The following is a 22,988-nucleotide window of genomic DNA, read 5'->3' on the forward strand; positions in this document are numbered from 1 at the left end:
TTTCTCTCCAACATTCATTTCCACCAGCACCGTCCCACTTTCTTCACTCACACGTAGGGTATTACAGCGAGGAAGCTTTATGCTACTGATGGACTGAGCTGGGTCAACGATCTATTTCCAGCTCCAAAGTAACTTGGAAGTGTCTGGTTCTATTTGCTCAAAAGGAGGGAATATGTGAGTGTCATGAAGATGATGAACCTAGAACTCTTCTTGCTAACTGACCCTCACAATTTAGTCTTTTTTCCCACCATTTAATTATAATCTTTATGACAACATAACAGCAATGCAAATGTGCTTAAATATACTACTACCAGTGCATTAGTGTGTTAACCTACCTATATAAAAGCCTGTAAATGACATTCTTATTACAGGCTAGTTTTGACAACCCTAATGGTCTGTAATAAAAAAAGGACATCGCTATCGCTCCGTAATCAGTCATTGCCCTTTGTTTGTGACGTCACAATGCCCGCTGCTTAATCCTGCACATAGCTGATTCTCAGCTCACACTTTAGCCGTGACTAGCTTTTCAAATTCATGTCATGTAAAATAGCTTTCTGTGACACTCTACAGCCGTTCACTGATCAAGAACTGTGTTTAGCAGTAGGCTTCTTTTATTTATGGCTGGAGTTTCACAGAAGAGAGAATATGAATGCTATTGTTTATTTTCAAAGCACACACCAAAAACGTTTTGAGATGTGCTTTATTAAACAAGTGCAACTATTTTTCTGCAAATAATTAGAAGGTACGTATTTGCGTCTTGCCTTTTTAATCCAAACTGTTCCTCCATTGATTACATGCATCGGCAATTGGCAGATCTCTTACATTACTTTAATGTAAGCATGTGGTAAGATATTAAATAGGATGGCAGTGTATGGCCATGCATTAAAAGGAATAAAACACCCCCTTACCGAATGTAAAAAGGGTTTTGCACGTCACCCCTGAGCTCTGTGACCTTATAAAGTATCTCAGCCTCAGGCCTTGTTCCGGTATTTGTTCACAGAACTCTTGTAATATCTTTATAATATACGGTAGGAAGTACTTATCCCTTATGTTAAAGAGTCAATTTCTTAGATAGTTCCCTGTTTCCAGCCTCCATGAGAGGGAACCCACCATGTGCAAAAACCGGACACAGATAACGACTAGCCGGGAGAATGTTGTTTCAATCACCCATTTTACAAGCTGACAAAAGAATATCTCACCTTTTCTTTCATTTTAGACCACATTTATAGTCTGGCAAAATTACAAGAGAATAATATGCTAATATGAACCTTTTATTTTGATATGCCAATTTACCTAAAGGTCAAATACATCACTTGGCTTCCATTGCACGTAAAGACTTCCTGAAACACATGATAATGTCCTGTCATAATGACCCATATGCACGATAATCATCATGACTAGGTGTTTTTCACATTTCACTAAACCACGAGATATATTTCACAACCTTAACACTAGAAAAAGCAGCTTTTGGAAATGACGCAGGTTTACCTACTTCTAGCACATCCTGTCCAAAGTGACCCGCCTTGCTTATCTGCTTCTGTTCTCTGCCAAATTGTATTAATCAAAAACCTTTGAATCACACCGTTCCAAACTGTATATTCCTACTATTTAAACTACTGAATCACTGTATACTGGTTTCTGCCCAATGCACTGCCTTTTTGCACACAAGGCTATATTTTCTGTTTGCTGAACACTTCTAAATATTCATGGGGCTTGGAGGCCTGTAGCCATCTGTAATTGCAATGGCTGCCTTTTGCTGACCTATACTCTGTGTTAAGAATGTTGTGCCCAATGTCAGCATGTCTTTATGTTTTATGTTTGTCCTAAATAAATGTGTTTATTGTCACCTATTCTCTAATGTACCTGCCTATAATAAGGGCAGGCTGGCTGCCTCAATGACAATGCTTTTGACTTTTACAATGTTGGGCAGGAGGCGGGACACATGCCCTTGAATGACATTTTCATCTGTCTATTACCAGAGAGGGGGAGGATCTATTCCTCTTCACTAACATAGTGCTTTTTCATGTCACAATGGAATAGAGCGCTTTGCAGAGAACAAACTTGGATAGGATGAATCATGACCGTAAACTAAAAGATGAGTCGAAGAAGAGAAAGGGTGAAGGAGAGAGTAGTGAGGGGAAGTGTTGGATGTGAGGCCTTCAAAGACTAAGGTACTAGATGACAGCTAAGAAGATATCATTACACAAGGAGTTGCTGATGGTGGCGTTAATGAATGCTATAAAAGGGCCATCAAGGCTGGCAGTGGTTATAGCTCCATAGGGACCAGCACCACATAGGCACTCAGGCTCTAGAGAAGGACCACCGGAGAGATGCCCTGACGCTTGTCATCACTCTTTCTGACAACAGTCAATGAAGAGCCATGGAGGGCCATCATGGACTTCCAGGGCGTCCAGTAGCTCTGGAGGATCATATGACACAGCAGCTAATATTTATCAATATTACGAAGTCCTCCCAAGATGCCTGTCACCACCAGGAGTGTGATGCTTAATCCTGGGTCTGTCTCTTTGGACCACATTTTAGGAAATCCAAGTTGGTAAATACTCTCCCTTCTGGGGTGCTACCAAAAGATATTTGGCACATCAAGGGTGAAAGGAGGCTGCTATGCAGAGTTTGCCACAGTACAGAGAGCTGTCGCACGCTCACTATTCTTGAAAGAGTTTTCACCCAATGTGATTGCAATTGAGTGTAACGAAGCAGACCTTTGTCACTGGTGCTTGGACACAGACGTTGCATGGTAACAGGGCTTCTCTCGTTGGGGCCGACTGGATGAATAAATGAGTGGAGGGACACTTTCCATTGTCCTTATTCCAAATGTATCACCAATGTTGGGAAACAAGGCATTTCACACACTGCAAACAACTGACAAGCTACTCTGTCAGGAAACATGTCCTTAAGGCATGGATCTTCCAAGGGAATATGGCAACCCACATGACCTCTATTACTTGCCATTTGCCCAATGGGTTGGGAGAACTAGAGGGGGGTGGGATGCTCCCGATACCCCCAGAAGTAACCTGGGGTGCGGACGGAGTGAGATTTCCATTGAACATGCACCCACAGCATCTATGAGCATCCCTGAAAATCGCCTCCGTTATACCTCTCTGTGTTGGAAGCCTCTCTGTATTGGGGTATATTAGGCAAAGGTCCAGGAACAGCTGTGCTCTTAACTCCATCCTATCACAGTTCCCTATACCCAAGCTAAACACCCTGTGTACTGAAGGGGAGATCTCTATTAGCTGGTAGCTGGGGAAAATATAACACTGTATACAAAGAGGGCTACCAGCAACAATTTGAATTGTGCCATTTGTTTTACGAGTCAAAAGAGTGCCGTTAATGCTATACCATTTATAACCAAGCGTGTGATGATTACTTGTCACTTTGAAAGCATTGTCAGATGTCTGTTATCCGTTGAAGTGCAATTCATTCATACAAGTGTTTGTATAATCAATGTTGAAGTAGATTAGACTCTGCACCCATTAAACTGTGCAAAGAGAGATAGAGAAAGGAGAAAACCAAAGCACCCAGAAACCCCAATGTGAGTGATAATAGACACTGTTGCCATTATGTACAATGGTAAGAATACATTGAGAAGGGGGGTACACTTGGAAGGACATGGAGAGGGAGTATGCAGAACGCTTCAGGCAGGGAACACAGTTTACGGAGAAAGTGAATACGCAGTCTTGGTTAATTAGGCAGTGGATCTGCACCTGTGCTCCCACTCAAGCTGGACTGTGATCCGACCTTCATAATTGCACTGTTGAGTCCCCGGGTCTGCATCAGCAATCCCATGCCTTCCCTAGAATGGATCAATTTACTGACACAGCCCTGCAGCCCCATGTGGTCAGGTCTGGGAGCTTTGCATCCATGTGTTGACATTCCATTTCTTGAAAGAGACATATCCCCTCTTTGCATGGTGTTACCCCCCCTTCAATTTCAGGAGATGCCAGGGGTGGCTGCTATATGTCAATTTCAACTACTTTTTCAGTGCAAGAGATAGAACCCCCCCCCCCAAGTTCAGTACATGAAGGGGCGGGGTGCTGCTATATGTCAATTTCAAATAATACTTTTGCAGTGCATTGCAAGAATTAGACCTTTCACAATTTGAGAAGGTGCCAGGGGGAACGGCTATATGTCAAGCTCAAATAATACTTTTTCAGTGTAAAAAGCTAGACACTCCCCAAGTTCAGGAGACGGGTGTGTGTGAGGGAGGAAGGGGTGGGGGGCTATATGTCAATTTCCATTTTTTTTTCCAGTTCATAATCTAGTACCAACATGGCAGTCAGGCATATATTGTACAGACTGGTTTCAACCAATCACAATTCTGGTTTCTATCAGTTGGGTCTAGGGACCTGAAATATCATTAAATCCCAAGAATAGTGCTTTACGGGCTCACAGGACCCTAATCATAGTGTTAGGCCCTTCAACAGCCTGTCATTGGGAAATTTTAAAAAAGACGACATTAAAAAAGGCCCCTTGGACAGCAGCATTTGGGAGCACTGCTTCACCACATAAAAGGCCTGAAGGGATCAAAAATGACCCTGCCGTGCATTGCACATTCCCCAGCGCCTGCTCCACACTGATGCATAATTGCTCGCGTATAAGGCAAGAAGAACGTGCCTGCTTGCTGGACATGTTAAAAGGCACCCTGATTTGTGCAATTGTGAAAAGGGTGTTAAAGAGAGTCTGAATGGTTATTTTTGGCAGAGAGTGGGCGGGTGTGTCTGGTGTTTCTGAATCCTCAAAATGAGGGAGATGTCTTGAGGATCGCAGGATCATCCTAACGTAGCACACACTATTGTTTTGAAAGGGAGAGATGAGGTTGAAGATATTTTACATGGTGCATAGGAGACATTATTGGTAGCGAGGGCAAGTCTCCCAGGCATAGACTATTCCATCTTGCTTAGGTTCCGGGGAATATTGAAGGGGAACATCTTGAGTTCCTTCTTGAAGTGAAAGTAGTCTTCCGTGGGATTTACAGTGATATTAGATGGATTGCACTCAGATCTCATAGACATGTTCTTGGTAGTCAATCCCCTCTGTGCCAGTAGCACTTGCTGCCTTTGTTTATTCAGTGAGATTGAGAAGGTTAAAGATCCTGGTTTAGGAGATTACGAGAAGAATCTGCGATGGGCCATTTGGTGTATTAGGAGTGGTCATTGAGAGTCAGGCAGAGTAAGTTACCAATCTTTGCTCAATAGGTCCCTCCTGTCAAGGATTGGCATTACATGGTCTCGACAGGGTTTCGTTCACCGCTCCTCACTCCACTGCTACCAGTTGCTACCTAAAAAGACAGGTTCACAGGAATCGAGTGTGACAGGCATCAGAACCCTGAGTCTGGTGTTCTTGTGATCATGTGTGAAGAGATCAAGTACTTAATTCCCAAGAGAAGAGTCTCTAGTATTTTCTGTTCTATTATCCACGGTCCACAGACTTGCTCCTGGTGGCTTCTCCCGCTGTGGTTTGAAGTACTCCTCTTTCTCTACGAGCTACTGCTGACCATCTTGCCTTCCGCCGTTCCCTGAAAACTTTATTGTTTTAGGCCTCTCTCCATAACTACTGCCACCCCTCCACTACTTATATATCTGTATACACAACAGGTATTTCCAAATGCTGCAAACAGACTGATTAATGAAACTAAGTTAAATCTTAAATTCTCTGATAACGGTATCCCTTAAATGGATATCCAAACATGACTTTCCCTATTCTTAAACTTATTAAGAGTCCAAAACTTTACATAAAGTGTCAAAGAGTGAGAAAACAATTTATTTCAAACAATAGTGTATTCACTACAAAACATACATCTACATTTTGTGAAAAAAGCATGAAAACTGATTTTATATAGAAAAAAGAAGAAATAAAAAACAATTTTGAATACATCAAGAAATAAATTCATACACATACAAACAATGTATTTCATTTTTTGCAGGTCTGCCAACGCATAAGACAAAGCATCACAATCAAAAATTGTTCTAAGCTTGTTTATGAAAAATTCCAACTTTGAACATCCTAAAGCGTTTCGGCAAGTCTCCTGCTGGGCTTAAAGTAGAATGCCTTCCTCAGGGCAAAAAGTACTCCTAGGGGGAAGCAGACAAAAGCATTGAAATTAAAACCAAGAACATATTAAAAGAAACTTACATGTGTATGTGTATATACATTTGGACCAGGGTTGCTTATTGTATTTGCATAGATAAAAATTGACTGAGCTTAATTTTGACAAATCCTAAATACAACTTACCCCTAACAATAGTGGTTGGCACATAAAGGATAAAGCCAGAAGTGAGCTTTTTAAAGATGTGCAAAGCGTTCCTCACAGGACAGGCGAATCCAACCAAGGTTGTTCGCATAGCCTGTGAGCAAAAAGAAAAGTTTTGTAGCTCAATGGTTTTTTACTGGGCTGTTCATATTCATATTTACATAAGGCAGGGAGCCAGATACTTTGAAGTTATATTCGTTACCTAATGAAAAGGAGTAGCAGTCGTAGGGTCTTTCCAAAAAAAGGGCAATGGCCTCTTAGCCGAATGCCCTGGACTTGGTGTGCACAATCAAGAGAAGGGGCTGAGCCATATCCTAATAACAAGACAGGAAACAAGAAAAGGTTTTTTTAGGAATACTAGTCGTGTGTGATAAAGTTATCGCTCGTTTCTTATGCCCAACTTGCTCCTACCTGGTATGTATCAAGGATGCAGGGAATTAAGCGCTGGTTTATTCATGTCAGTCAGTTAGTCAGTCGCAGTTCCATTCGGTTTGGTATTGCGCTGAGTTTCCTAGAGTGCAATCGTACGTTATAAGCTTGGTAATTGTAATTTGCGTATTTCGTATTGGAGAAAAGTGTTCCAAGAGGTTAAATGAAGTCACAAATTCATTCCTTCCCATGGACAAAAAGAAAAAGTAAAGAGACATACCCACCGAGTTCTATATTTGGAATGCTATCCATTAAATGGTCCAAAAGGATAGCAAAAGGCTTTGTGATTTAAATGGTCAATGGTATGACTTGCTTACAAGTCAAAAAACGTATGATGCCCTCCTACGTGCACGATAAACATAAACAAAGGCGACTGACTCGTTTCTAAGTGCCTCCACGGATGGCTTGTTTCTTCCACTCCTCTCTTCCACGGCAGCGGGGTACAAATGTCACGGCTGCAGATTATGACTGCCTAGTTACTCGGTGGTGAAGTCTGTTCATTGTCCGCTCCATGATGCCCTCGGGTGAACCTGCGCTTTACAAGTACACATAACATAACAAGTATTGCAACAAAGTTGCTATAAGCACATTTAGGCCCCAGCCAATAATTAATCAAAGTCGTTACTTGATCAATCTGTATAAAATTGCAACCTTCTTGGTGTGATGGTCCCCCTTCCAGAAACAAGGCCTTTCTCCTTAAACCACCGTCTCATGTCTGAATAAGGGTATGCAATCATCATTCATAAAGTGTGTAGCAGGACCACGGCAGGGGTTGCGTTGCTGGTTCTCATTCAATTATTCTGGATCGGATTTACAGTCACACACATGAAATGAAATGAAATTACATTTTATTGATATCGCGCTCGTACACAAGTGTTTCAGAGCGCGACTAGGCAAAGGGAGGGGGACAGGGGAGAACAAAAAGAACGATCTTACTAGGCCCAGTGACATTGAGAACGCACAAGTGCATCAGTAAGGAATACCCCTGCTTGTCATTCTTAATAAAAATACTATCAGTTCTGAATGGCAATTAGAAACAAAAATCACTTAAATTACAAAGTGTATACGACCATGTGAACAAAGGGGCCACAAGAATTCTGGCTCAGAGAAGAGGCTCGTGTGATTTGATGTCTTTGGGTTTGGAAACTATGCCCCCTCCGCACCCACTCCCAACACCCGCTTATATATAGAAATTCGAGAACTCTAGAAAATCAGATTTCCCTCCAGATAAAGGAGTGGGACCCCCTTTCTCAGTGAACATGATCTAAACGGAAACCATATACCGTGGAAGGCGCATCTGCCGTGCAGCCTGGTGGGTCGCCGGAGTATCCAATCGCGGAGGTTGGCTGCGTGATTATTTACACTGAAGATTTAATTATCCCTGGGGTCCCGGTGTGCAGGTGGATGTGGGGCAGAAAAGCTGGGAGGCATCTGATGGCTCCGACTGAGGTGGTGCCAGTGTTCCGCAGCTGAAAAGCAGTCTATGGGGAACTCTGAACGGAGCCAGCGTTGGAATTTTGCGGATGGAAAGTGCGTGAGGATACAAGGGCGCCCATAACTCCTTCTGTAACCAGCGCTAGCACACTGCATGTGGGAACGAGGCCACAGGGATTGAAGCACGCCAACTGGAACCAGCGCTGGAAGGCTGCAGGTGGGAACGAGGCCACGGGGATCCAAGTACGCCAACTGGAACCAGCGATGGAAGGCCACAGGTGGGAACGAGGCCACGGGGAACCAAGCACGCCAACTGGAGCCAGCGCTGGAAGGACGCAGGTGGGAAGCGGCGAAGGCCTGATAGGCTGCCATGAATCCTACTCATGGCCCTGCCAGTGCAATCAGAGACAAACAAAGGGATCATGGGAAACTGCTTGTTCTGGGCTATACTAAGTATGTGTTCAGGGCTACCTGCTAATCTAAATGCTCTTTGTGTTTCCTGTATAGCAGCGTCCTATTGCCTTTCTATGGATCCTTCGAACTGGCAGACAAAATGCCAAAGTGTATCCATTGTACAACTACTAAATGGCACCGGATGTTATCGTCCTGTACTGTTGATGGTAGATGTTTAGGATCTTAAATCTACCCACTACACCAAGTCTTTACGCGACAGGTAGGGATTTGGTAACATCACACACATCTGTTTGCTTTTCTATGTGGTGTTTTGTGTAAAGGTTTCTATTGTCCAGAGTGGGCTTAGACCCTGTGTGTTCCCTTTTTTCTGTATGAAGCCCTGTGACCGCCTCTGAACTTGCGGCATACGTAGTTTAATTCTTAACAAGCCTTTCCTCAAAACAGGGGCATTGCTAGAGGGGGGCTAAGGGGGCTATAGCCCCTGATCTTTTGGTTGTAGCCCCGGATAGAATCTCAGGAGCTACAGCCAAAAGACTAGCTAGCCCCCAGTCCCAACAGTTCTGACATCAGCGTAGCCCCGGGACTTTTCCTGACCTAGCGACTCCCCTGCCTCAAAACATGAGGGTCCACTGTGAAGTAGTGCTACGTTACCACAATGTGTTACACTGTCCAACTGTGCTACTCCGGGAGCAAGAGTGCACAGGACACAAGGGTGTCTCCGAAAAATAAGGGGCTAATCAGTGTATGCCCAAGAAGCAAAAAACTTTGCAGAACATAGTGCTTCAAAATTGACGAATTCAGGATGCAGGAATTAGAACCCAGAATCAAAGAGTTAGCTAGAAGAGCAACATTGGGCCTCATTACGACCCGGGCTGTAAGGGATTACCGGTACCGGTAAGGGCACTGGTTCCGGTAATCCCTTACTGACCAATTCCGAGATCCCTTGCGGGTCCTCCCTTAACGGCTGCTTTACCAATTTGCGGTACCGTAATTAACGCCTTCCCCATTTCCATTGAGACCTATGGGGGCAAAAATGGGAATGGGGAAGGGCCAATGGTGAATGAGGAATTACTGCCCCACCAACCTTGGAGTGGGGTGGTAATTCCGCCATTCACCATGGTGGAATCGGTACGGTACCGGCATCAATCATGGTGCTAATAGCGCCATTGTTAACGCCTGGGTCGTAATGAGGCCCATTGTCTTGAAAGGAAGCTCTTAAGGCCCACAGACAATCAATCACATGCCTGAATTGTGCTCACGGTGGCGGGCACCTACCAGGCAAAGGTCTTCTGAATTCTCAAACTGTGACTGGGCTGAGAGGGCGAGGGAGAAAATGTGTGTATGGGATTCTTGGAAATCCGGGGTGCCATAATCCTGACATGGATCCAGAGCGGAAGAGACTAATTAAATTGAATCCTAGATATGTTTAGCCACTGCATGCCACAAGCTCTACAAGCCTGCACCAACCTCCAAATGTTCTTATGCACGCCCATGAATGCCATATCATAGCACTAGTGGTGGGAACAGGAGGGAGAGTAGTGCATTCTGGCAGGTCCCTGGTGCAGGCATCAGAACCCTGCTTAAACGTTCTGCAAGGCAACTAGGCTCAGTATCAGGACCACCAAGAACGGAGAACCGAGCGCTTTATAAAAAAGTCAGAATTGCTTGGATACCCTGCGTGGAATTTTAAAGGTCTGTGAGGCAGAGAGGACAAAAAGCGAGGCAAACTCCCTTTTACTAAACAGTGCACCCCTCCTCATTCCAGTGCCTCGCCCTGGAAACAATGCACCTTTCCTGATTCCAGTGCCTCGCCCTGGAAACAGTGCACCTTTCCTTATTCCAGTGCCTCTGCCAGGAAACAATGCACCCTTCCTTATTCCAATGCCCCATCCTGGAAATAGTGCACCTTTCCATCTTCCGGTGTCTCAGCCTGGAAACAGTGCATCCTTCCATATTCCAGTGCCTCAACTTGAAAACAGTTCACCCTTCCTTTCTCCAGTGCTTCAACATGGAAACAGGGCACCTCTCCTTATTCCAGTGCCCCATCCTGGAGAAAGTGCTCCCTTCGCTCTTCTGGTGTCTCAGCCTGGAAACAGTGCATACTTCCCAATTAAAGTGTATCAACTTGGAAACAGTGCACCCGTACCTCTTTCATTGACTCAGTCTGGAAACAGTTCACCCTTCCTTTCTCCAGTGCCACACCCTGGAAACAATGCACCTTTCCTGATTCCAGTGCCTCGCCCTGGAAACAGTGCACCTCTCCTCATTCCAGTGCCTCGCCCTGGAAACAATGCACCTTTCCTGATTCCAGTGCCTCGCCCTGGAAACAGTGCACCTCTCCTTATTCCAGTGCCTCGCCCTGGAAACAGTGCACGTTTCCTTATTCCAGCCCCTCAAACTAGAAACAGTGCACTCTCCCTATTCCAGAGCCTCAGCCTGGAAATAGTGCAACCTTCACCGATCAAGTGCCTTCACCTGGAATCAGTTCAACCTTCATTATTCCAGTGCCTCAGCCTAGAAACAGGGAACCCTGTCCTAGTCCGCTCAACAGCCTGGAAGGTTTTCACCCATTCTGGTTTCCCCATCACCGTAGTGTGGCCAATGCTGGATTTGACTTTTATGGACTTCATTGTTTCACGGTGCGTCACCCTTTCTCACCTCTCATGCTGGACTTCATTTGCAGCTTGTACTCATGGTGGCCCTGAACCATGCTGTTCCCATCTTCATCTTGTATCCTGGCTTGCAACATTATGTGCTACTACTGACTTCTGCAATTGTATTCGCTCACCCATCTTGCTTCTCCACTCTTTTTGACTACTTTCTCACTGTGCTCTCCTCATCTCCCTTTCTCCCTTTTCCTATCCTCTCCCCTCCTCCCCTTACTTTATTCTATGCACTTACTCTATCATAATTTTACCTGGACCTAGTATGATAGCAACCTCGCCTGTCTCCTCCCTCCTCCCATTACTTGTTCTCCCCCCCATAACCTCCAGCACTATTTGAAATGTCGTCAGGCCTAGTACGATAGTCACTTGTTTTGCTCCCCCCTCCCTTTCTGCACCCCACTCCCTCATCTTGTGTTTTTCTCCGGCTCTACCAGAAATGTCAGGCCTAGTACGGTAGTCGCCTGTCTGTTTCCATTTCCTTCCCACTCTCCCCCTCCCTTCTTTATATCTGTCTTAGCTCTTGCACTATCTGAAATGTAGTCAGGCCGAGTACGATAGTTAGTTGCACATCCTTACTGTTCATGGCCTGTTAGAATGTCATTGTATTTTCCTGTGTTCCCTCCCTTGCCTTGAAGCGCTTTGAAACACATTGTGTATTGGCGCTTTTTAACTATCATATCACATTATATCCTTATTCCAGTGCCTCGGCATGGAAACAGTGCACCCATCCCTCTTCTTGTACTTCTTTCTGAAAACAGTGATGTCTTCTCTATTCCAGGTCTAGAGAGATTTGAGGCTTCCCTATGTTAGTGCCTTATTCCGGATGAGAGGACATGCTTCACTATTCCAGAGCGTCAGTCTGGTGGAGGGGGGCGGGGCTGTGGGGGGGGGTGTACATGCCAAATCCAGTGCACCATGATACCCGCATCCAGTACCTTTATCTGGATAAATGTCACGTTTCCCTTTGGCAATTCCTTTTATTACATACAGGGAAGGTGTCCTTATTCTCTGACTTGGTCTTGACGTAGTCTCGAGACAGGGCACACTTTGCCTCTAACAACACGTGTCGACAAAAAAACCTGCTCAAAATTACAATGAACAGCTAGTGACACCTGTACCAAGGATAGGGTCTAGGCACTTTTGTAAAATCATATGTATGGAATATGGTGTAACAAAAAGGTTTAGTTACACAGGAAAAATATAGAGAGCCATTGTTGTTGGTGTTGTAAAAAGATAGCTATGAATGAATGACGGAGAAATTTGTAGTGTGAGCATAAATGTGTATATGTATTTGATTTTATGATAATTTTGTTGTATTTTATGCAGTAGAGATTGATAATGACATACACTTTTAATATATTTTTGTACTTTGATAAATAAAAAATTTTATCATAATAAGTTGAATGAGATAATCCTGTCATCCTCTATCTACTGGTTCATATTGTTACTTATTTTAGTCTGTGAACAGGGCAAGCACCCCTTTACCAACTCACTCAGGGTCAGTCGTTTTTCTAAGAAACAAGCTGGGGGTAGATATCTGTCTTCGGCTGGGGCCTCCCTCTGGAACTGCCTCCATGCCACTCTAAAACTTGAGGAGAACCATCTCCGGTTCCGGAAGCACCTCAAGACCTTCCTCTTTTCTTCTGCCTTCGCTCCCCCTCTCCCCTGCTGATCTGTTCTCTCTTGGCACCGTGCACCTGGCCACCCTCTGTCTTTTGGGCCCAGGAACCTGCTCATCCTGCCACCCTCCCGCACTGCCTCCCGGTCCCCCCTTGCACTGGGGTCTGTATATGTACCCATACAACCCCTCCTTTTTCTTCCTGCACTTATCAGACCTACCCTGTCTGCTGCCTTAAACCTAGCACTTGCCAATTGCTGGCTGCTCTACCACTGTTTGTTGCCTTTATTATTTATTTATTGTTATTTATCTGTTTCTCCTCTGCTTCGCACTTTCCACCTCTCCCCCTCTTCCATGCACTTGCGCGTCCTCAATGTCACTGGGCCTAGTAAGATCGCTGTTTTGTTCTCCCGTGTTCCCCTACATTGCCTTGTCGTGCTCTGAAACACTTGTGTACGAGCGCGATAGAAATAAAATATCAATCAATCAATCAATCAATCAATCAAAAACCAAAGTGTCAGTCTGTGAGCAGGGAAAGCATCCTTTTACTACAGCTTCAGTCTGTGAACAGGGCAAGCATCCCTTTACTAGAGCTTCAGTCTGTGAACGGGGCAATCATCCCTTTACTAGAGCTTCAGTCTGTGAACAGGGAAAGTATCCCATTACTCGAGTGTCAGTCTGTGAGCAGGGCAAGCATCCCTTTACTAGAGCTTCAGTCTGTGAACAGGGCAAGCATCCCTTTACTAGAGCTTCAGTCTGTGAACAGGGAAAGCATCCCATTACTAGAGTGTCAGTCTGTGAGCAAGGCAAGCATCCCTTTACTAGAGCTTCAGTCTGTGAACAGGGAAAGCATCCCATTACTAGAGTGTCAGTCTGTGAGCAGGGCAAGCATCCCTTTACTAGAGCTTCAGTCTGTGAGCAGGGCAAGCATCCCTTTACTAGAGCTTCAGTCTGTGAGCAGGGCAGGCATCACTTTTGCAGAGTGTCAACCTGTGAACAGGGCACCTATCCCTTTACCAAAGTGTCAGTCTGTGAACAGGGCAAGCATCCCTTTACCAAAGTGTCAGTCTGTGAAGAGGGCTAGCATGCCTTTACCAAAGTGTCAGTCTGTGAACAGGGCACCTATCCCTTTACTAAAGTGTCAGTCTGTGAACAGGGCAAGCATCCCTTTACCAAAGTGTCAGTCTGTGAACAGGGCACCTATCCCTTTACCAAAGTGTCAGTCTGTGAACAGGGCACCTATCCCTTTACCAAAGTGTCAGTCTGTGAACAGGGCACCTATCCCTTTACCAAAGTGTCAGTCTGTGAACAGGGCAAGCATCCCTTTGCCAAAGTGTCAGTCTGTGAAGAGGGCAAGCATGCCTTTACCAAAGTGTCAGTCTGTGAAGGGGGCAAGCATCCCTTTGCCAAAGTGTCAGTCTGTGAAGAGGGCAAGCATCCCTTTGCCAAAGTGTCAGTCTGTGAACAGGGCACCTATCCCTTTACCAAAGTGTCAGTCTGTGAACAGGGCAAGCATCCCTTTGCCAAAGTGTCAGTCTGTGAAGAGGGCAAGCATGCCTTTACCAAAGTGTCAGTCTGTGAACAGGGCAAGCATCCCTTTGCCAAAGTGTCAGTCTGTGAAGAGGGCAAGCATCCCATTAGCAGAGTTCCAGTCTGTGAAGAGGGCACATATACCTTTGCCAGAGCTCCATTCGTTGAACAGGGCAAGCATCACTTTGCCAGAGTTTCGCTCTATGAACAGGGCACGAACCCGGGAATTAGAGTTTAAGGGCCTCATTACACGGTAGGCGGTGAGCCATGGCGCTATTAGCGCCATGGCTCATGCCGGTAAAATACCGGCACCGCCTTGGTGGAAAGGGGATTTACCGCCCCATTCCAAGGTTAGAGGGGTGGTAAATCCCCCTTCCACCATTGCCCTTCCCCATTCCCATTTCTGCCCCATAGGGCAATTTTGCGGTGCCATAATTAGCTCTGAGGTCCCTTTGCAGGTTGGATTTTAACGCCTGCAAAAAGCAGGCGTTAAATCCCCCAACCCACAACGGGACCTCGTAGTAAGGCGGTAAGGATTTACCGGTACCGGTATTTTACCTGTACCGGTAAATCCTTACCGCCATCCGTGTAATGAGGCCCTAAGTCTATGAACAGGGCACCTATCCCTTTACCAAAGTGTCAGTCTATGTAGAGGGCACGTATCCCTTTACCAGAGTTTCAGTCCATGAAAAGGGAAAGCATCCCTTTAGCAGAGTTCCAGTCTATGAACAGGTAACTCATCCCTTTAGCAGAGGTTCAGTCTATGAACATGGCACTCATCCCTTTAGCAGAGTTCCAGTCTATGAACAGGTCACTCATCCCTTTAGCAGAGGTTCAGTCTATGAAAAAGACACATATCGCTTCAGCAGAGTGTCAGTCTTTGAACAGGGCACTCATCCCCTTACTAAAGTTTCAATCTATGAATAGGGCACTCATCCCTTTAGCAGAGTGTCAGTCTATGAACAGGTCACTCATCCCTTTAGCAGAATTTCAGTCTAGAAACAGTGCACTTATCCCTTGATCAAAGTTTAAATCTATGAACGGGGCACTCATCCCTTTACCAACGTTTCAATCTATGAATAGGGCACTCTTCCCTTTATCAGAGTTTCAGTCCTTGAACAAGGTACGTATCCCTTTAACAAAGCTTCAATCTATGAACAGGTCACTCATCCCTTTTGAAGAGTGTCAATCTATGAACAGGGTACGCATCCCTTTACCAAATTTCAATCTATGAACAGGGCACTCATCCCTTTTGCAGAGTGTCAGTCTATGAACAGGGCACTCATCCCTTTACCAAAGTTTCAATCTATGAATAGGGCACTCATCCCTTTATCAGAGTGTCAGTCTGTGAACAGGGCACTCATCCCTTTAGCAGAGGTTCAGTCCATGAACATGGAATTCTTCCCTTTAGCAGAGTTTCAATCTATGAACAGAGTACTCATCCATTTAGCAGATGTCAGTCTATGAACAGGGCACATATCCCTTTACCAAAGTTTCAATTTATGAACAGAGCATACATCCCTTTAGCAGTGTTCCAGACCATGAACAGGGTAATCATCCCTTTAGCCGAGTTCCAGACCATGAACAGGGCACGGCTTCCCTTTAGCAGAGTTCCAGACCATGAACAGGGCACATATCCCTTTAGCAGCGTTCCGGACCATGAACAGGGCACACATCCCTTTAACAGAGTTCCAGACCATGAAAAGGGCATGCATCCCTTTAGCAGAGTTTCAGTCTATGAACATGGCACTCATCCCTTTAGCAGAGTGTCAGTCTATAAACAGGGCACTCATCCGTTTAGCAGAGTTTCAGTCTATGAACATGGCACTCAACCCTTTAGCAAAGTGTCAGTCTATAAACAGGGCACTCATCCGTTTAGCAGAGTTTCAGTCTATGAACATGGCACTCACCTCTTTAGCAGAGTTCCAGACCATGAACAAGGCACGCATTCCTTTAGCAGAGTTCTAGACCATGAACAGGGCACGCATCCCTTTACCAGAGTTTCAGACTGAGAACAGGGCACATATCCGTTTACCAGAGCTTTATTCCATATAAAGGGCATGCATCCCTTTAGCAGAGTTTCAGTCTTTGAACATGGCACTCATCCCTTTTGCAGAGTTTCAGTCTGTGAACAGGGCACTCATCCCTTTAGCAGAGTTTCAGTCTATGAACAGTGCACTCATCCCTTTAGAAGAGTTTCAGTTCATGAACATGGCACTAATCCCTTTAGCAAAGTGTCAGTCTATATACAGGGCACTCATCCCTTTTACCAGAGTTTCAGTCTATGAACATGGCACTCATCCCTTTAGCAGAGTTTCAGTCTATGAACAGGGCACTCATCCCTTTAGCAGAGTTCCAGACCATGAACAGGACATGAATCCCTTTAGCAGAGTTTCAGTCTGTGAACAGGGCACATATCCTTTTACCAGAGTTGCAGTCCATAAAAAGGGCATGCATCCGTTTAGCAGAGTTTCAGTCTATGAACATGACACTCATCCGTTTAGCAGAGTTTCAGTCTATGAACATGACACTCATCCCTTTAGCAGAGTTTCGGTCCATGAACATGGCACTCATCCCTTTAGCAGAGTTCCAGACCATGAACAGGGCACTCATCCCTTTAGCAGAGTTTCAGTCTGTGAATAGGGCACATATTCTTTTACCAGAGTTACAGTCCATAAAAAGGGCACACATCCGTTTAGCAGAGTTTCAGTCCATGAACATGGCACTCATCCCTTTAGCAGATTGTCAGTCTATAAACAGGGCACTCATCCCTTTACCAGAGTATCAGTCTATGAACATGGCACTCATCCCTTTAGCAGAGTTTCAGTCTATGAACAGGACACTCATCCCTTTAGCAGAGTTTCAGTCCATGAACAATGCACTCATCCCTTTAGCAGAGTTCCAGACAATGAACAGGGTACTCATCCCTTTAGCAGAGTTTCAGTCTATGAACATGGCATTCATCCCTTTAGAAGAGTTCCAGACCATGAACAGGGCAATCATCCCTTTAGCAGAGTTTCAGTCTGTGAACGGGGCACATATCCTTTTACCAGAGTTACAGTCCATAAAAAGGACACGCATCCGTTTAGCAGAGTTTCAGTCTATGCACATTGCACTCATCCCTTTTGCAGAGTTTCGGTCTGTGAACAGGGCACTCATCCCTTTAGCAGAGTTTTAGTCTATGAACATGGCAATCATCCCATTAGCAGAGTTCAAGACCATGAACAGGGCACTCATCCCTTTAGAAGAGTTTCAGTTCATGAACATGGCACTCATCCCTTTAGCAAAGTGTCAGTCTATATACAGGGCACTCATCCCTTTTACCAGAGTTTCAGTCTATGAACATGGCACTCATCCCTTTAGCAGAGTTTCAGTCTATGAACAGGGCACTCATCCCTTTAGCAGAGTTCCAGACCATGAACAGGACATGAATCCCTTTAGCAGAGTTTCAGTCTGTGAACAGGGCACATATCCTTTTACCAGAGTTACAGTCCATAAAAAGGGCATGCATCTGTTTAGCAGAGTTTCAGTCTATGAGCATGGCACTCATCCCTTTGGTAGAGTTTCAGTCCATGAACATGGCACTCATCCCTTTATCAGAGTTTCAGACCATGAACAGGGCACTCATCCCTTTAGCAGAGTTTCAGTCTATGAACATGACACTCATCCGTTTAGCAGAGTTTCAGTCTATGAACATGACACTCATCCCTTTAGCAGAGTTTTGGTCGATGAACATGACACTCATCCCTTTAGCAGAGTTCCAGACCATGAACAGGGCACTCATCCCTTTAGCAGAGTTTCAGTCTGTGAATAGGGCACATATTCTTTTACCAGAGTTACAGTCCATAAAAAGGGCACACATCCGTTTAGCAGAGTTTCAGTCCATGAACATGGCACTCATCCCTTTAGCAGATTGTCAGTCTATAAACAGGGCACTCATCCCTTTACCAGAGTATCAGTCTATGAACATGGCACTCATCCCTTTAGCAGAGTTTCAGTCTATGAACAGGACACTCATCCCTTTAGCAGAGTTTCAGTCCATGAACAATGCACTCATCCCTTTAGCAGAGTTCCAGACAATGAACAGGGTACTCATCCCTTTAGCAGAGTTTCAGTCTATGAACATGGCATTCATCCCTTTAGAAGAGTTCCAGCCCATGAACAGGGCAATCATCCCTTTAGCAGAGTTTCAGTCTGTGAACGGGGCACATATCCTTTTACCAGAGTTACAGTCCATAAAAAGGACACGCATCCGTTTAGCAGAGTTTCAGTCTATGCACATTGCACTCATCCCTTTTGCAGAGTTTCGGTCTGTGAACAGGGCACTCATCCCTTTAGCAGAGTTTCAGTCTATGAACATGGCAATCATCCCATTAGCAGAGTTCAAGACCATGAACAGGGCACTCATCCCTTTAGCAGAGTTTCAGTCTATGAACATTGCACTCATCCCTTTAGCAGAGTTCCAGACCATGAACAGGGCACTCATCCCTATAGCAGAGTTTCACTCTGTGAACAGGGCACATATCCTTTTACCAGAGTTTCAGTCCATAAAAAGGGCATGCATCCCTTTAGCAGAGTTTCAGTCTATGAACAGGGCACTCATCCCTTTAGCAGAGTTCCAGACCATGAACAGGACATGAATCCCTTTAGCAGAGTTTCAGTCTGTGAACAGGGCACATATCCTTTTACCAGAGTTACAGTCCATAAAAAGGGCATGCATCTGTTTAGCAGAGTTTCAGTCTATGAACATGGCACTCATCCCTTTAGCAGAGTTTCAGTCTATGAACATGGCACTCATCCCTTTAGCAGAGTTCCAGACCATGAACAGGGCACTCATCCCTGTAGCAGATTTTCAGTATATGAACATGGCACTCATCCCTTTAGCAGAGTTCCAGACCATGAACAGGGCACTCATCCCTTTAGCAGAGTTTCAGTCTGTGAACAGGGCACATATTCTTTTACCAGAGTTACAGTCCATAAAAAGGGCACGCATCTGTTTAGCAGAGTTTCAGTCCATGAACATGGCACTCATCCCTTTAGCAGATTGTCAGCCTATAAACAGGGCACTCATCCCTTTACCAGAGTATCAGTCCATGAACATGGCACTCATCCCTTTAGCAGATTGTCAGTCTATAAGCAGGGCACTCATCCCTTTACCAGAGCATCAATCTATGAACATGGCACTCATCCCTTTAGCAGAGTTTCAGTCCATGAAAATGGCACTCATCCCTTTAGCAGAGTTCCAGACAATGAACAGAGCACTCATCTCTTTAGCAGAGTTTCAGTCTATGAACACGGCACTCATCCATTTAGCAGAGTTCCAGACCATGAACAGGGCAATCATCCCTTTAGCAGAGTTTCAGTCTGTGAACGGGGCACATATCCTTTTACCAGAGTTACAGTCCATAAAAAGGGCACGCATCCATTTAGCAGAGTTTCAGTCTATGCACATTGCACTCATCCCTTTTGCAGAGTTTCAGTCTGTGAACAGGGCACTCATCCCTTTAGCAGAGTTTCAGTCTATGAACATGGCAATCATCCCATTAGCAGAGTTCCAGACCATGAACAGGGCACTCATCCCTTTAGCAGAGTTTCAGTCTATGAACATGGCACTCATCCCTTTAGCAGAGTTCCAGACCATGAACAGGGTACTCATCCCTTTAGCAGAGTTTCACTCTGTGACCAGGGCACATATCCTTTTACCAGAGTACCACTCCATAAAAAGGGCATGCATCCCTTTAGCAGAGTTTCAGTCTATGAACATGGCACTCATCCCTTTAGCAGAGTTTCAGTCTGTGAACAGGGCCCTCACCCCTTTAGCAGAGTTTCAGTCTATGATCATGGCATTCATCCCTTTAGCAGAGTTCCAGACCATGAACAGGGCACGCATCCCTTTAGCAGAGTTCCAGACCATGAACAGGGCACGCATCCCTTTAGCAGAGTTTCAGTCTGTGAACAGGGCACATATCCTTTTACCAGAGTTTTAGTCCATATAAAGCGCATGCATCCCTTTAGCAGAGTTTCAGTCTATGAACACGGCACTCATCCCTTTTGCAGAGTTTCAGTCTGTGAACAGGGCACTCATCCCTTTAGCTGAGTTCAGTCCAGGAACATGGCACTCATCCCTTTAGAAGAGTGTCAGTCTATAAACAGGGCACTCATCGCTTTACCAGAGTTTCAGTCCATATAAAGCGCATGCATCCCTTTAGCAGAGTTTCAGTCTATGAACACAGCACTCATCCCTTTTGCAGAGTTTCAGTCTATGAACAGGGCACTCATCCCTTTAGAAGTGTTTCAGTCCATGAACATGGCACTCAACCCTTTAGCAGAGTTCCAGACCATGAACAGGGCACTCATCCTTTAGCAGAGTTTCAGTCCATGAACATAGCACTCATCCCTTTAGCAGAGTGTCAGTCTATAAACAGGGCACTCATCCCTTTAGCAGAGTTTCAGTCTATGAACAGGGCACACATCCCTTTAGCAGAGTTTCAGTCCATGAACATGGCACTCATCCCTTTAGCAGAGTGTCAGTCTATAAACAGGGCACTCATCCCTTTAGCAGAGTTTCAGCCTGTGAACAGGGCAGGTATCTGTTTAGCAGAGTTTCAGTCTATGAACATGGCACGTACCCGGGGATGTTGGCATCACGTCTGAGCAGCCACGCAGAGCCAAGGCAGCCTGTCTGCAACTCTTCTTATCAAGGTTTCTTTTTTGAAGGGCAGCCAAAGGAACAGACTCCACCGAAATGGGATGTACATTCATCAAATGCAAGCACCGAAGAGCCTAAGGAGGTGTCATGAATTTGCTGAGATCAACCCCTGGTGTGTGGAGCCAGGCAGGAGAGAGCTTTCCCCGGCGTGTGGAGCCAGGCCGAGAGTGGCACAGGAGAGAGCTTTCCCCTGGTGTGTGGAGCCAGGCCGAGAGTGGCACAGGAGAGAGCTTTCCCCTGCTGGGTGGAGCCAAGCCGAGAGTGGCACAGGAGAGAGCTTTCCCCTGGTGTGTGGAGCCAGGCCGAGAGTGGCACAGGAGAGAGCTTTCCCCTGCTGGGTGGAGCCAAGCCGAGAGTGGCACAGGAGAGAGCTTTCCCCTGGTGTGTGGAGCCAGGCCGAGAGTGGCACAGGAGAGAGCTTTCCCCTGCTGGGTGGAGCCAAGCCGAGAGTGGCACAGGAGAGAGCTTTCCCCTGCTGGGTGGAGCCAAGCCGAGAGTGGCACAGGAGAGAGCTTTCCCCTGCTGGGTGGAGCCAGGCCGAGAGGAACTGGCATAGTTAGGGGTCACCACAGGTCTCCACCTAGACTTTAATGAATACCCTCCTTGTGCAGCATCAAAGCCCCATTTCCCTGGTTCCAGAATTAAACAAATGTTGCCTCCTTAGATTCCAGATCCAGGGAAACCAAAAGCCCAAACCGGAGCAGGAATTCAATACTGCACACTCCTCAATCATCTGTTCACAGTGCTTGGATTCACATGTATGATGTTATCAGCGTGCTGCTCTATTTCCCTTTTCATGTATGCACATCACAATGTGATTATTGAAGGATTGCTGGAGATACTGCTAGAGTGAGTGAGTAACTGGGGGTAGCTGTTGTCTGTGGCACAGCCCTTATGGGGTGTGAATACTGGGTGATTATAGATTGGAAGGATGCATAAGGCTAAATGGTGTATGAAAGAAATGACTACAAGCTGCTAATTGTAGGCTTCAGCTTAGTATGGGAAAATAAAGCTACAAGTGTACCCTATTTGCTCAGTGACACAAACAATGAATGTGTTGTCAGGGTTGTTTGTTATCTGATTTGCACATGTTTCAAATCATCTTCATAAAACAGTGTTAATGTATTCAAGTGTTAGTTCAATTTGTACCACACCTACCAAGTGGCTGCTATGACTCCACCACTAGCCCTGTTCCCTACACTCCAACCCCTCCTTCAATACCAATGAGCCCCCTAAGTAGGTCAGCTCCAGAGTTAAATTTTTCCATTTGCAACAGTGGGCAACATGGAACATGGATCACATATTCTTAATGGAAATCCATGTCTACTTAATGCAGTGTCTATATACAAACCCCCATCACTACCTCTAGCCACTCAGAAGCCTCCTATTGGCTGTTGTGGGGCCTAAGGTGATAGGAGAGACGTGCCCCAACCTTCACCCCTATTAACAGGAAGTGGTAGACATGGTGCTGGCAGAAAAAAGAAGAATGCAAAAGTGGGGGATGAGCAAGACAGCTCTGCCTTTATTCCCTACCCATGGACAACCAACTGTGTAGCTTAACAAGTCATTACACACTGTGCAGAAAACCGGTGGATTGTGAGAAGTGAGTGCCTTGTCACCATGGCAACAGCCCCAGTGTGCAGTTTATTTCTTTATTTATTTTATTTATATAGCGCTCCAGACCCAGAGGTAGAAGGGTGCTTAAGGAAGCGGTTACAAAGTGGGATATATACATTTCCATAATACAACCAAGTGGGATATATACATTTCCATAATACAACAATTTATACAATTTACAAGCATGATTAAAACAGTCCGCCAAATTCTTAGATATTTACGACAGGAAGTAAGTGCTACATTTTGTTCAGTAGCCAATCAATAACATGTTTCCTAAAAATCTGAAAGGACTCAATGGTT

At 45.3% G+C, this 22,988-nt stretch overlaps 1 protein-coding gene across 1 annotated transcript in view; it reads left to right on the forward strand.

The window, feature by feature from the left end:
- LOC138516908 (dedicator of cytokinesis protein 2-like) overlaps positions 1 to 22,988 on the forward strand; it is a 2,920,848-nt gene that overhangs the window by 2,156,573 nt on the left and 741,287 nt on the right. The window lies entirely within an intron of this gene.

This window comes from Ambystoma mexicanum, chromosome 6q (genome assembly GCF_040938575.1).
Source record: "Ambystoma mexicanum isolate Mex_15411 chromosome 6q, UKY_AmexF1_1, whole genome shotgun sequence".
NCBI classification, from domain to species: Eukaryota; Metazoa; Chordata; class Amphibia; order Caudata; family Ambystomatidae; genus Ambystoma; species Ambystoma mexicanum.